Source organism: Mercenaria mercenaria, chromosome 1 (assembly GCF_021730395.1).
Source record: "Mercenaria mercenaria strain notata chromosome 1, MADL_Memer_1, whole genome shotgun sequence".
NCBI classification, from domain to species: domain Eukaryota; kingdom Metazoa; phylum Mollusca; class Bivalvia; order Venerida; family Veneridae; genus Mercenaria; species Mercenaria mercenaria.
Genome location: NC_069361.1, coordinates 31,016,839 through 31,030,910, shown reverse-complemented (window position 1 = coordinate 31,030,910; position 14,072 = coordinate 31,016,839). Strand labels below are relative to the sequence as shown.

The 14,072-nt window shown below is 34.1% G+C and overlaps 1 protein-coding gene across 1 annotated transcript in view; it reads left to right on the top strand.

Annotated features, from left to right (window-relative positions):
* The first annotated feature begins 4,786 nt into the window (after positions 1–4,786).
* LOC128557001 (uncharacterized) overlaps positions 4,787–14,072 on the top strand; it is an 84,979-nt gene continuing 75,693 nt past the window's right edge. Inside the window, exon 1 of the mRNA XM_053543369.1 lies at positions 4,787–4,890. The gene's annotated coding sequence lies outside the window, so the exon portion shown is untranslated. The remainder of the gene's footprint in view (positions 4,891–14,072) is intronic.

The window sequence follows — 14,072 nt, the reverse complement described above, 5'->3', positions numbered from 1 at the left end:
TTAGAAATCGCTATCTCCTCAAGGTGGTTATGTGTGACATTCCTTATGAAAATCGTCTGCTCAGCACCCAGTACTTATTTTAACATAATTATGAATATCTATAGGTGATTCATAATGAACAGATTCTAAAATGGTTTGTTGTCGAGCCCGCATGTGGTGAGCTCGACTAAGTCATCACTTTGGGCGGGTCGTTGTATATGCGTGCATCCCTCTGAACCATAACTTTGACATGCATGGACCTATCTTGATTATATTTGGCATGGATGTTAACCTCAATGAGAAGGAGTATCATGCGCAAACCCTTGTTCCTATCTCAAAGGTCAAGGTCACAGTTGGAGGTCAAAGGTCAAATCGAAGTTTGTCCAGAGAATTTCTTCTTCATGCATGGTGGGATTTTGATGTAACTTGGCATGAATGTTCACCATTATGAGACAGAGTGTCATGTGCTAGAACCAGGTCCCTAGGTCAAAGGTCACACAGACAGCGGGCAGGGTTGACATTCTGCCTGTGGGCATACTTGTTTTGGGCTAGGTATCTAAAACAGGTAATGTAATCAAATCATACATGTGATAGCATTGTCTTTCACCAAACTGCAGGCAATAAGGGGATCACATTCGGTACCTCTGGGTCACACCAACATACTTAATGTGAGTAAAGTGACCTCAGTTTTATTTTTAATTTTACAATGAAACATTAATTTTACTTATATTACATACACATGATGACAGCTTTTGGGACTTCTTATCATAACTTGCACCTATGTAACAGGAAGGGATTGTGGAGACTTAAAGGTCAAATTCTTCTCTACCCAGGATCTGAACCTGCAACCTCTAGGAATTAGGAGTCAAGCTTTTATCATACATTACTGCATTTATTTCAAGGAATAGTGAAGTATTTAGAGATACACTTCCACGCCCATGCCTTCATTTTATTATGAAATTTCTATATCATATCTTTTTGAATGTACTTTAAAATGGAAAAAGCTGCCCCAGAATTTAAAAATTGAACTTTGAGGTGCTAATGATGTCTGCAGTGAAGATAACTGGCTGGAATTATTTGGCACTAATGTGAGTATCATATATACTATTGATAGATTATATTTTAATTTAAGACCATGAATGCCACAAATAATTGCTCTATTTTATTTTTTCATCTTTATTTATTTTCAGTGCTCTGCAGGAATAATCTGATGAAAGGTGCAACTGACATGAAATTGTTGTAAAGAACTGGGAACCAGCCAGATATCTGTCAGGTAAACCAATCAAAATCCAGGGAAAATAGACTGCTTTACAGTATTTTACTTTTCAATGTGATTGATATTACAGGTAGACTGGTACTTTTATGACTGTCTGATGTGATGTGAAATGTTTTTAGAAACAACAAAAACTTGTCTACCTTGTAATTTGTACTTGGAAAGTTATCTGTTGATATGTTTTTCTTGCAGTTAACCTTTGATGTTTGCTTAAAATTAGTGTTTATTTAAACTGGTAGCAAACATTACAGATGCACTATCTCCTTTATTATCTTTGGGAAACTTAGTAAAAGTTACCTGTACTTTATTAAACAAAACAGCAGAATAACATGAATAATGGAAGTTATTTAGAAATTAGGAAGGAAGAAAATGATAAGGCTGGCAATAATATTTTCTCCCAAAATATTTATCAACTTAGTAGATATTTATGCACTGTCTCGCTTCCCATTTCCACTCACCCCTGTCTGTTCTAGTTGGCAATGCTGTTGTACTTGCCATTTTAGGGGGAATCCTGAATAGTTAAGTTTGTATATAAATTGGTATCTCTGTACCCACTATTGGGAATGGATTGAAACTTTACACACTTGTTCACTTTGATGGTCTTAATGCAGTACACAAGTTCCATAACTCTACTTTTCATATCAAAAAGTTAATATGGCTGTTTTTCAGCTTAGTAATTTTAGGTTAAGTTTTTGTATATAAGCCAGTATCTCAATAACTGCTAGAGGGAATGTATTAAAATATCTCACACTTGTTCATTGTGATCTGACATGCAGTGCACAACAAGTCCATAACTCTACTTCTCTTTTTCAAAAAGTTATGCCTCTTTTCTTGACAGCAATTTTTTGTTAAAGCTGGTATCTGTGACACTTGCATTAAAATAAATCTTTACTATTTTGTACCAGTTCATGCCATTGTATTATTCATGTGACAAGACTTTTGAATAGTTGGGCATATCTGTCCTACAACAGCTCTTGTTTTATTAATTATTTCACTGTGATCTGTGATATGGAACAGAAAATGACAAATATTACAAAAGAATATATTTATGTGAACACCTGTCAGTGTTAAACAATGTTTCATTAAGGATATTGAATTTAACTTGCCCTTTCTTTCATTGACAAATGTTTGCATTGATGCATTGATACATGATTGGATTATTAGCAAAGAAATCACATGACCCAAATGATCCTGTCCCATATCTTGTGTGGTCTAAATACAACAGTAATAAAAGAGTTGTGTACCCTAAAGTTTTATGAATAGAGGTCTTTTTTTTTTATAGTTTTACAGGTAGCATAGATCTTCAGGAGCATGAGTTTGTCTGGATTTCTACTCATATACTGCTGTATGGTTTTCAAACTTGGTACAAAACTATAATTGTATGAAGCTTAGTTGTGTATATCACAAAACATTTTATGGTTAAATGGTATATTTCTAGAGTTATGATCGTTTATCAAAGTTTTAAGATTGTTAAAGACTGCATTCCCATTGCAAAGACTTTGATTTTAATTAAACTTGATGAGAAGGTACTAATATAAACCAGAGATGGTATTTTCAGTTTCCAGTTTAATATTTTTTAGGGATGTGTTTTGCTCTATGAGATTCTTGCTTAGCTCATTGCAGACTATCTTCTTGAAAACCCATTAAGATTTAGTTCTATTATAGCTTTGTATAAAACTAAAAATGAAAAAAAAGATGTCATTAAACTTACTTTTTTCTAAGGTACTGCAAGATAGATGTTTCATGATATTGCTGTATAATGTATATACTAGATGCATGAATGGAATTGATTGGCATATAGATAAAATGGAACTATTTGGCTTTTGGAAATCACCAGAAACAAGAGCTGTTCACCTTTGCATTGAAGCCTGACTTCATATGTGTTTAATGTTTAATCCACCCAGACAGTCCTAGATACAAATCTTTCCAGACTCACTGGTACACATGATTTATCTTTGATACAACTGTTTTGTAATCTTCCAAATAAATGTTCTAGTACCTAACATTATTTAAGTTTGAGTTTCCCTGCATTCTGCTGTTAAATGTTATCACAGGGACACCCCTCATCTCTTATACCTTACAGGAAGGTTATCATTTTGTAATATGCAGTGTTGTAGATTTTGTAATGAATAAAAATGCCAAAAACTTACAGGGAAATTGATGCTTTTTAGATAATATGTGTCCATCAGGAGCAGTAGTAGTAGCACTAGCTTCTTGACTTGGTCAGATTTAACATAATCTGGATGCTTGTGGATGTATCGAGAAGCCCTTTAGTACAACTATAAAATTGTGCCATAGATAGTGAGTATGGTGTCACATGGACTTCACAAAGGTACGCCAAAGGCATTAATAAAAAAAATAAGGCTTTTGTTAGGTTATAGTAAAACTTGTTTTAGTGAGGACTTCCGTCAAATGCCCTTCAAAGCATTTAGATTCCTTATTCTAAATACTTACTACAGAAAACTAACTTAGGAAAACACTCCTGGAATGCAGCTTTGTGACTGGTCAATTTCAAAATTGTTCTAAGAAGCAACAAATAGCCCGCATGTAAAAGTTGGTGCGCTTAATAGAAACTGTTCACAATTGATCTGGAGTTTTGATATTTCATTATTACAAGTTTATTTGTTGTTTGGTATATGTCTCTGGTGTAGATCCTCTGCAGTTTCCATTTAGATTGCAGAAATACATTGGATTTTATCAAATGTAACCCACCTGTACAGCTTAATTAATACAAGTGGATTTATTTGACAGTTTATTACAATCTCTTTGCAATGGTTGCATATCTTATCTAGGGTTTGTTTAGAAGACCATGAGTACATGGATCTTATGGCTTGGAGTTTTCTTCAAGAGACTCCACCTGATTCCTGGGTCTTCAAATATCTAAGACAGCCCACTTGTTTAGCTCGGCAGGGAAAGCTCAAGACTACAAGGTTAGTGGTGGTAAGTTTGCTTCCTTGGTGATGCCAGTGTTAGTAGAGACTCTCTGATGTATACGGTTAGCCTCCACCTCTTGGTCATGTGGAAAAGTTGTCAATATATTTGTATAACAAGTTAGGACTGTACTGAAATTACGGATAGTCATATATAACCAAAATTTGATGAAAAAAGATAATAAATGTTTGCTCAATAAAGAGATTTAAAAAAAATCTTTATGTAATATACGTACAAAGCAGTGCTATCATTGATAAAATAGAGAAGATTGTATACATGGTTTCTGTTATTTATTTTATAGAAACCTTATTGAAATACAGCAGACAACAGTCTCCGACAGTCTGCACAGTTATTGACTCGACCTCCATGTTGACTTTTCATTACCATAGGTTTAAAGTGTCTTTTATGATTTCTTTGATTTTTGTTACCTCAAAGTCTATGTTTACATTATTTTCGATAGGTTTGGCCTGTTTTATTTCTTGTGGTGGAGATTTTATTTATTGTGAAGTGGGAAAGATCAAGATATTGGAATTTTAACTATTGCCTGTATTGGACTTGTCTTCTAGGTCTGCCATTAATCTTTGTTTTATTGGATTAAGATTAACAAGTAATCTCTTTAACTTACTACAGGTTTTCAATTTTAGAATCCTCTTTAAAGTAATGTTTACAAGTTAGGATAGAGTTTTACAGACAAATATTAAATTAAGGTATGTATATTGATTTTATGTAAGGACAACAGTTATTTCTTTTTCTAGAATGTTAATTTCATGCTTAACTAATCAGTATTTATTTTTTGTATCTTTACAAATCACAGAAGAAATAAAGTAAAATAATTAAATGAAGTTTATTAGGCTTTTGTGACAGTATATTCTGATCTAGGTGCTTCTTGAGAGTTGTTTTTATGCAGTGCACTTATACTATTGTACAAGTTCCTTAGTAAAATAGAAATTTAGTGGTTTTAGTCATACAGTGCATTCGCGGTGCTACGAATCGCAATTTAACGAAATACCGGTATACTACGAAAAGGTGCTGTGGTCCCGGCTGCTTTCCTTCTTATTTCTACGTAACTAAGTCGCGGTTTTACGAAAATGCAAATTTACGAAAAATGCGCTCCTACGAATGTATTGTTATGCCCTTAATGTACAGTGAATTAAAAGTGAAAAAAAACAAAAAAAAAACCCGTTCTACATTCTATATACGATCTGAGTTCAGATTCGAATAAAATTTGTAGTAAACCCAGATGTACATATAAAATTGGTATACATGTACTCCGATACGAAAATCACATGTCTGAATATCACGGGTTACGTATATAGATACTAAGGTGCTATATAGCGAAATTTCGTATGCTACGCTCGAACGAAAATGCGATATTACGAAAAAAACGGCCGGTCCCTTGGCTTTTCGCAGGATCGTGATTGTACTGTATTTGTTCTGTCTGAACGCGATTTTTAGAATTTAAACTAAATTTGATATTAAATTTTATAGGCGTTTAGTAAAACTATGATTTTCACATTTCGTACTAGTTGGGCTGTGTGGTGTACCGTGAAGCAAATGCCTAATTTTGTCTTTGTGCATTAATTGGCCTGCCTCTGTGCATTAATGGGCCTGCCTCTGTGCATTAATGGGCCTGCCTCTGTGCATTAATGGGCCTGCCTCTGTGCATTAATGAGCCTGCCTCTGTGCATTACCTGGGCTACCTCTGTGCAGGAACAGGCATGCCTCTGTTATAACCGGCCAGCCTCTATTCATTAACTGGCCAGCCTCTGCACATTGAGCCTCTGTGTTCTGTGCATTGTCTGACAAGCATCTGTGCATGATCAAGCCAGCCACTGTGCATTATCTGGCATTCCTCTGTGCATTTACTGGCAAGCCTCTGTATATTAATTGGCCAGCCTTTGTTCATTAACAGGCCTGCCTCTGTGCATTAAAAGGCCAGCCTACCTGACCAGCCTCTGTGCATTGTGGGCCTGCCTTTGTGCATTATCTGCCCAGTTTCTGTACAGTAATTGGCCTGCCTCTGTTCATTAGCAGGTCTGCCTCTGTGCATTAACAGGCCTGCCTCTGTGAATTAACTGGCCTGCCTCTGTACAATATCTGGTCTGCCTCAGTGCAATAAAGGGCCAGCTTCTGTGCATTTATGGGCCTGCCTCTGTGCATATATGAGCCTGCCTTTTATGCATTATATGGCTAGCCTGTGTGCGTAAACAGTCCTGCCTGTGTGCATTAATGGGCCTGCCTCTGTACTTTATCTGGCCTGCCTCCGTGCAATAAAAGGCCAGGTTCTGTGCATCTATGAGCCTGTCTCTGTGCATGTATGGGCCTGCCTTTGTGCATTATCTGGCCAGCCTGTGTGCATTAACAGTCCTGCCTCAGTGCGTTAATTGGCCTGCCCCTGTGCATTATCTGGCAAGCCACATTGCATTAACAGTCCTGCCTCTGTGCATTAATGAGACTGCCTCTGTGCATTAATTGACCTGTCTCTGTGCATTAACTGGCCTGCCTCCGTGCAGTAACTGCCCAGCCTCTGTGCATTAAGTGGCCTGTCTCTGTGCAACAATAGACCTGTCTCTGTGCATAAATGGACCTGCCTCTGCATGAATGGACCTGTAACTGACTTGCCTCTGTGCATTAATGTCCTGTCTGGTTGTGCTTTATTAACAGACTTGCCTCTTTGCATTAAATTAACCGGCCTTCCGCTGCATTAGCTGCCCATCCTCTGTGCATTAATGAGCCTGCCTTATAAGTATACAGAGCTCATTATCAATTCTTGAATATGGTCATAATTTATGAGCAGATAGCTGAAATTTTGTTAAGATTGCATTGACACATTTTGATGAAACTTTGTATTACCTAAATATAAGTACAAAAGACTATTCAAAATTTCTGGAGAAAAGATTTTCATTTGAAATCCATTTATTTTAAAATGTATAATTAGTTAAGTCTTTTATAGGTATTAAACAATAATTATTTTGTTCTTGAATTATCACCAGGACAGTTAGGTAAATGTACTGTATACAAAACATACACACTTGTGTGTTTATTCTTTTTTTTTTAAAATTCAATATAAAACCCTGATGCTTTTTGAAAAAGATTTCAACACACAATCAGATGTTATCAGTTGTGGGTTAAAGGGGTGTAATCACACAATCTGTGTTCCAGTTTCACAAAACAATGTCTGTTCACAGAAGGTAGCAGGTAGTAACTGATGTTTGCTGAGCAGTGCAGCATTGTTAAGGGGGCACTGATACTGTCAACATTACAGATATACTGCTATGATAATTGAAAAGATTTATGTGATTTTTATGTATTCCCTGATTGCCTGTGGAGATAGAAAGATGCACAGAGATACTGTTAAAAACTTAACTATATTTTTTCAAGTTTTCAGTAAATGTCAGATGTTTTTCTCTTTATTTACTGTAAACATGCGATAGTTACTGTAAACATGTGATAGTAACTGTAATTATTGTAAACATGTGATAGTTACTGTAAACATGTGATAGTTACTGCGAACATGTGATAGTTACTGTAAACATGTGATAGTTACTGTGAACATGTGATAGTTACTGTAAACATGTGATAGTTACTGCGAACATGTGATAGTTACTGTAAACATGTGATAGTTACTGCGAACATGTGATAGTTACTGCAAACATGTGATAGTTACTGTAAACATGTGATAGTTACTGTGAACATGTGATAGTTACTGTAAACATGTGATAGTTACTGTAAACATGTGATAGTTACTGTAAACATGTGATAGTTACTGTAAACATGTGATAGTTACTGTGAACATGTGATAGTTACTGTAAACATGTGATAGTTACTGTGAACATGTGATAGTTACTGCGAACATGTGATAGTTACTGCGAACATGTGATAGTTACTGTAAACATGTGATAGTTACTGTAAACATGTGATAGTTACTGTGAACATGTGATAGTTACTGTAATTGTAAATATGTGATAGTTACTGTAAACATGTGATAGTAACTGTAAACATGTGTATGCCTTTTTCTAAGTCTTTTTGACAGATGTTATTATTCATGTCTGTTCTGAGTTTTATAAATTTTGTTATCAACAAAGGGTTTATTGGTAATTGCATAAATGAAAGGATATATGGCACACTATTACATGCAAACACAACTTAGATATGTTATTTGCACAACATACTGTCCTGTCTCATGTGTTGACAATGTCATATAGTGTTTAAAGATTTGCCATTGGGTTAATTATGTCATGCATGCAAAATAATTATGTTGTATTTATGTGATAGTCTGTTGTTAATAGTACAGAGCTTGGAAAAATATTTTCACATGTCTTTACCTTTTGTACAAACTTGGTAACTTTCCCTTTTTGATATCTCAAGAAACCAGTAAGCTGTCCAAAAATCTCTGTATTGTGTAAAGTTATTTGTATATCTAGATCTAGATCAGAAGTTACAGAATGTTATTTTTACTGGACACTGTATTTATTTTGTTATCCAACAAAACATTTTAAAATGTTAAAGATCAGTCAAGTTTGATCAAGGTCACAATCCCAAATGTTTGAAAAGTTATAGGAATAGGATGTTGATGGTATCTAAGTTATGTTCATTAGGATTTTGTTCAAACTTGATCAGGTATTGTTGTTTGTGCCTCTTTGCTGTTATGGGGGAAAGCTTAGCTACCATTGTGTAGCTCACTAAAGGCACTGTATGAACATGCCTTCACATTTTTCTCAGGTATGGACTAATAAAGGTGTTAAAATGTGACTAGAAGGTAGCTGTACTTGAGCATCCTACAGACCCCTTGAGATCTATGTGCCTACCACTTCAACACAGTTATGCCCTTGGCTGAGAGATCCTTCTCCGTAGAAGTCAGTTCTGTACATCCTCATCAAGTTAGACTGTATGTTCTCATTCACTTCAACAATCTTCAATGCGAAACATCAGTGACTTCTATTATTACATCTATATTAACCCCCCTGTGCCGAGAATGCATTTACTTGTCAGATCATGACTCTTGATAGATTTTTAGATTGATTTTTGTAAGTCCATTGTACTGGCTGAAGATAAATACTTGTCAGTCACAGTAGGATCTTTCTACCTCTACAGCTGGCACAGATATAACTTTATTGAAAACTTTAAATGAATGTATATATCCAGAATATTGTATACTGTTCAATGTGTGACGATGTAATACAGGCAAAATTTCAATTATAAGTGGCATGCACTTCTTTTGATAAATTTTAAAAATTAATTTGTGAAGTTAATGGGGTTGATTTAATCATTGAAAAGAACAGTGTGTAGAAAATATTTGAAAGGCCTCTTCTAATAATTTGTAGAGCTGGCTAATTGGAATTAAAAACAATGCTATTATCTTAACTTTGTGGAGGTAGCAACAAAGTAGAATGCACACCTGCACTGGATGTTACTTCCTTCGATAATGAATGACAACTGAATATAAATTTAAATTAAATATAATGAAGTAAAAACAAACATAGGGACGGGAGCCAGTCTAGAGGACAACTACTGCTTGTTCTGGTATTATTACTGGCAAGGCAGAGCATGACCTGGATAGGGACACTGACCTGCAAGCAAGACCAAAGCATAACCTCATAGAAAAAAAAATTCATTTGCTGGTGCAGATCAAATCTTTTAAAACATTTAATTCAAAATTGTTTATGTGATCTTGTTATACATTTGTATGTTAGGGTCATTTTTTTTTTTAGTAACTTGAAAACGTTCATTATATCTGCTCTATAAATTGTGGTATTTTACCATAGAGTTAATTACCAATAAACTGCAGAACAATTTGTTTGAATAAGTAAGTGCAACATTTTTATTTGTTAAAAAAAACAACTTGACATGAAAAACGTGGAGAGCTAATGCACTGATTTATTCAGAGTTTATTCAAACAATTTGTCTCAATAAATTGACAAGTATTTCAAGTGTAATTGTAATTATAAATAACTGATTATAATCAAAAAAGCTCTCAGTAAATGCCTTCGGCGACTAATTGTCTAATTGACCATATTCGGACATTGATAGTCATACAGATTGTTTATAATGTCATCCATCATTGAGACAAGTAGCTGCCCAGAAGTACACGGTCACAGTGAAATAGTGTGGGACTGAACCTTATTGTTTCGTGAAACACTGGATTTTTTAGGACCCTTTTCAGTATGTGACTGTGCTCTTTATAAATACAAAGAATATAATTATGAATCACAGTTTTGTGAATGCTGGATTTATAAGACTTTTACTGTATGTTTCTTTGTAAATTGTTATTAATTCTTTTAGATCTATCTTTGTCTCTGTATATACATGTATTATTTTGCTGTTCTGCTGACTTTGCTGAAACAGTAAATGTGCTTTTTGCACTTTTTTTATTCAGTTTGCAAATAAATCAACAATAGAATTTTCTTCAAGTATTTATACTTAATTTGAAAAAAAAGAAGGTTTTGCACAACATCTCCAAGTTATCCATAGTTTAATTACACTTTGTTTTTCTTTTAATGCTACATGTATTAGTTTGATTGCTTCACTGTTCTTTTCGTAGTATGATAGAGATATTTTGATCTTGAATATATAAATTCTTATCTTGATTTGCCTTTCTTTAAAAATTCCCCTTTTATGATGAATAAATTCTAATGGACATAAAATTTAAATATGAATAAATTGGTTACTTGAACTTAAAACATATTTATAAGGTCATATTTTAATATTCTCTTCAATAGCATTGTATTCTGCTGACCACCTGTTTCATTTTATTTCATTGCTTTGTCCTTTCTTTCATATTTAGCATTGAAATTTTTATACCATTTTATAGAGGTCAGCTGACGGGTATTGAGCCGAAATAATTCAATTCATAAAACTTGTTAAAGTGGACACCTCAGCATTATAACCGATTGCAATAAAACCCGCTAGATCATAAAAATTGAAACAAGTTTGATAATCATTGGACTGAAAATGGACTGAAACCAGGTGCGTGCCTAGGTCAGGTTTTAAGAATGAATGTTTTGATATTTTGACAAGGTTTTGGGGAGGTAGGATTTGTTCTTTTTCATTGAAGGTGTCAGTGTTTGCTTTAAGGATTTCTACTGTGTGTTCAGCTTTGCAGCAGTTGTATAAGGGGTGTTAAGGATCGCTGGTTACATGTTTGATTAAGGATTACGACCCCTTAAGGTCAGACAGGAAGTAAAGGGTCATAGAACCATCATTTTTGTGACAAAACCTGCTGGTATTGGATAGCTATTTGTTTGAATTCCTTAAGATTGAATTTCATTTTGGCTTTTTTTTTTTTGGGAGATTTTGGAACAGTACTTTTATGGGTTGTGTAATGTTTTAATGGATAACGTTAGTGAAATGTGAGAAACATTAATGGATATTTTAATGGAGTTGCAAGACAAAGAATAAAGTGAAATTAGAGTTGTTCTCCATCAGATTGAAATGATCTCTGCAAAAAATGCTTTTTGGAAGATTGTGTACTGTTTGAATATTTCTAATTGAATACACTGTTATATGTGATATTTAAGTCAATATTGAACATTGGAATTGTCACCAGTTTTGAAAGGTAGATGTTTTATATATAAATTTTAAATTGTGGGCATGCTATTAAAAAATCAATTTTCTTGATTAAGGAAATAATGTGTTTTGTTCTCTTGCATTTGGAAAAAGAAAACTCTAATGAATGATTAAGGAAGTACTCAGTAATTTTCAGTATTAAGAAAGAAACTATTTGCTTGTAAGATTATTATTTTGAGATTTTGTTACATACATTGCAACAGTAGCTCGTTATGTATATATTGACAGGACCATGGGTTATTTTCGATGATGACCTGCATGACCTGGTTTGAATTGTACCAAATATTTTGACAACTGTTTGTCACTGTTTATGTCTTACCTTGATTTTAATGATGGTATATCTACCGCACAGTGTGTTGGGTGTATTAGTTTCCATTGAGCAATTCAATCACTAAAATCTTGCATTAACGATAGTGAAATCGCTAGAAGGGATGTTATAATGATGTAGAATGTATACATGATGTGGAGGTATTTAGGACTGTCTTTGTTTTATAAGGTATGGATATAGACTTGGTGTCCCTGTGTGGTTTGACGGTGAGTAGGTGCAATGTTATTGTTATTTCAAGAAGAGCAGACATAGGAAGATTTGATCAGTAAATTGAAATGTTTTGAAATATAGAACAGGAATTTGATACTGTTGAAAGTAACATGACTTCTTGTTTGTCTTTGTCTAACTGTTTGAATTATTTATAGATAAAAGACAAAAGGCATTTATAAAGATGTCTGTAAGACTATGATGATTTTAAACAAAATTTGAAATTGTATGTCTGTTTGATAAGTTTTAACTTTTCAGTGGTGTCTGCCCTCTGATCATACTGGTGTTGTTCAGGCTACACTTCGTTGATGCATGTACATATTGTATATTTTATTAAGGTGGTAAGCCTGGTTATCCAAGGGAGAGCAGTACCATGTTAGGGGTCAAAAAGGAAAAAAGATCACTTTTTGAGGGGTGAGATGAATGTTCTTGGTAACTTAACAGAAGTAGATACATTGGTATTGTTAATGCTCCACCTCTGATACATTTGCCATTATTCATGCTCCACCTGAAATATATGTGTGGGAGTTGTCAGCTTCTTGTTGAGTGCAGGTTAGCACTAAGAACTTAGGAAAGCTAGGTAGAAGAATGAACTGTTGTTATAAATTTGAAACACTGTTGAAAAATATATTCAAACAAAAATTTATCTAGAGGTCTAAAAATATCTTTATATTGATAGGATTTTTTGTTGAGAAAGATTTGTATTGAAATTAAGTTCAGTACCCAACTCTGTGTAATATGATATTTGTGACTTCTTATAGCAAAACTTTTGTTAATAATGTATAATTATGGAAATTGGGATGAAGTTACTGTAGTATCGCTATGAAATGATTTGTGTCTACTCTGCAAAAAATACATTAAGCCGCAGTTGAAAATTAAAGGCTTTTTTATTGAAGAAAGATTTTCGCCCTGGTTTTGTTTGTTATTCATTTCGCTCTCGCTTTTACAGTTTGCAAATTAATGGGTACAATTATTACACATGACTAGATCTTGAATACCGATATTAGCACATTTGCTGTACATTTACACTTTGTTTATGACTTTAACTCTTTCATGATTGCTTTTTGATTTCATTTACCTCTTTGATATATCTTTGTAAATTGTCGATTTTGAATATATATGGTTGTAAACTGGCTTTGTCATTTTTACCACAAGTGTTGAAGTTTCTGTGGATATAAACTTAGATATTGAGTACCGTAAGTTAAAATTGTATTTAATTTCTTCAGATTTCATATCGTACACGTTTAAACATTGCAGTAAGAATAATAAGTCAGTTTCTTATGATTTAATGGAGATAAATTTACATCTTAGTTAAACAGGTATGCATAAACAAATTAAAGGTCCCTACTTTGAGATATCCACCTTCCATCATAATATAAGTGAATTTATGAAACTAGTGTGGCAGAAAGGAAGATTCTTTAATTGTTGTCAGATGGTTTGAGTGTTCCTGGGGCATCAAGTAGTGCAGTAGAACTGATTGTGCATTGCATATTGTTCTGCATCGGGATGGACAGGTGCATTTCAGCTTTTTTCCCCATTTATCACTTTGTTCAAATTGTCAGATTCCACTATCAGCTTTGTGAACATAAAATACATTAGAAGGTGATAATTAGCAGTTGTAGATCATTGCACCAGGTGATGAGAGACCAGTAATGGGATGCTGCAGCAAAAATATTTATTATCATCTGACAGTCATACTGTCTGAGGTATTTCCCCACTTTCTGCACTATTTCTGTGGAAGGCTTGAAGCAGTGGCGATTTTTTAGATGCCATTTTGACTGTATGACA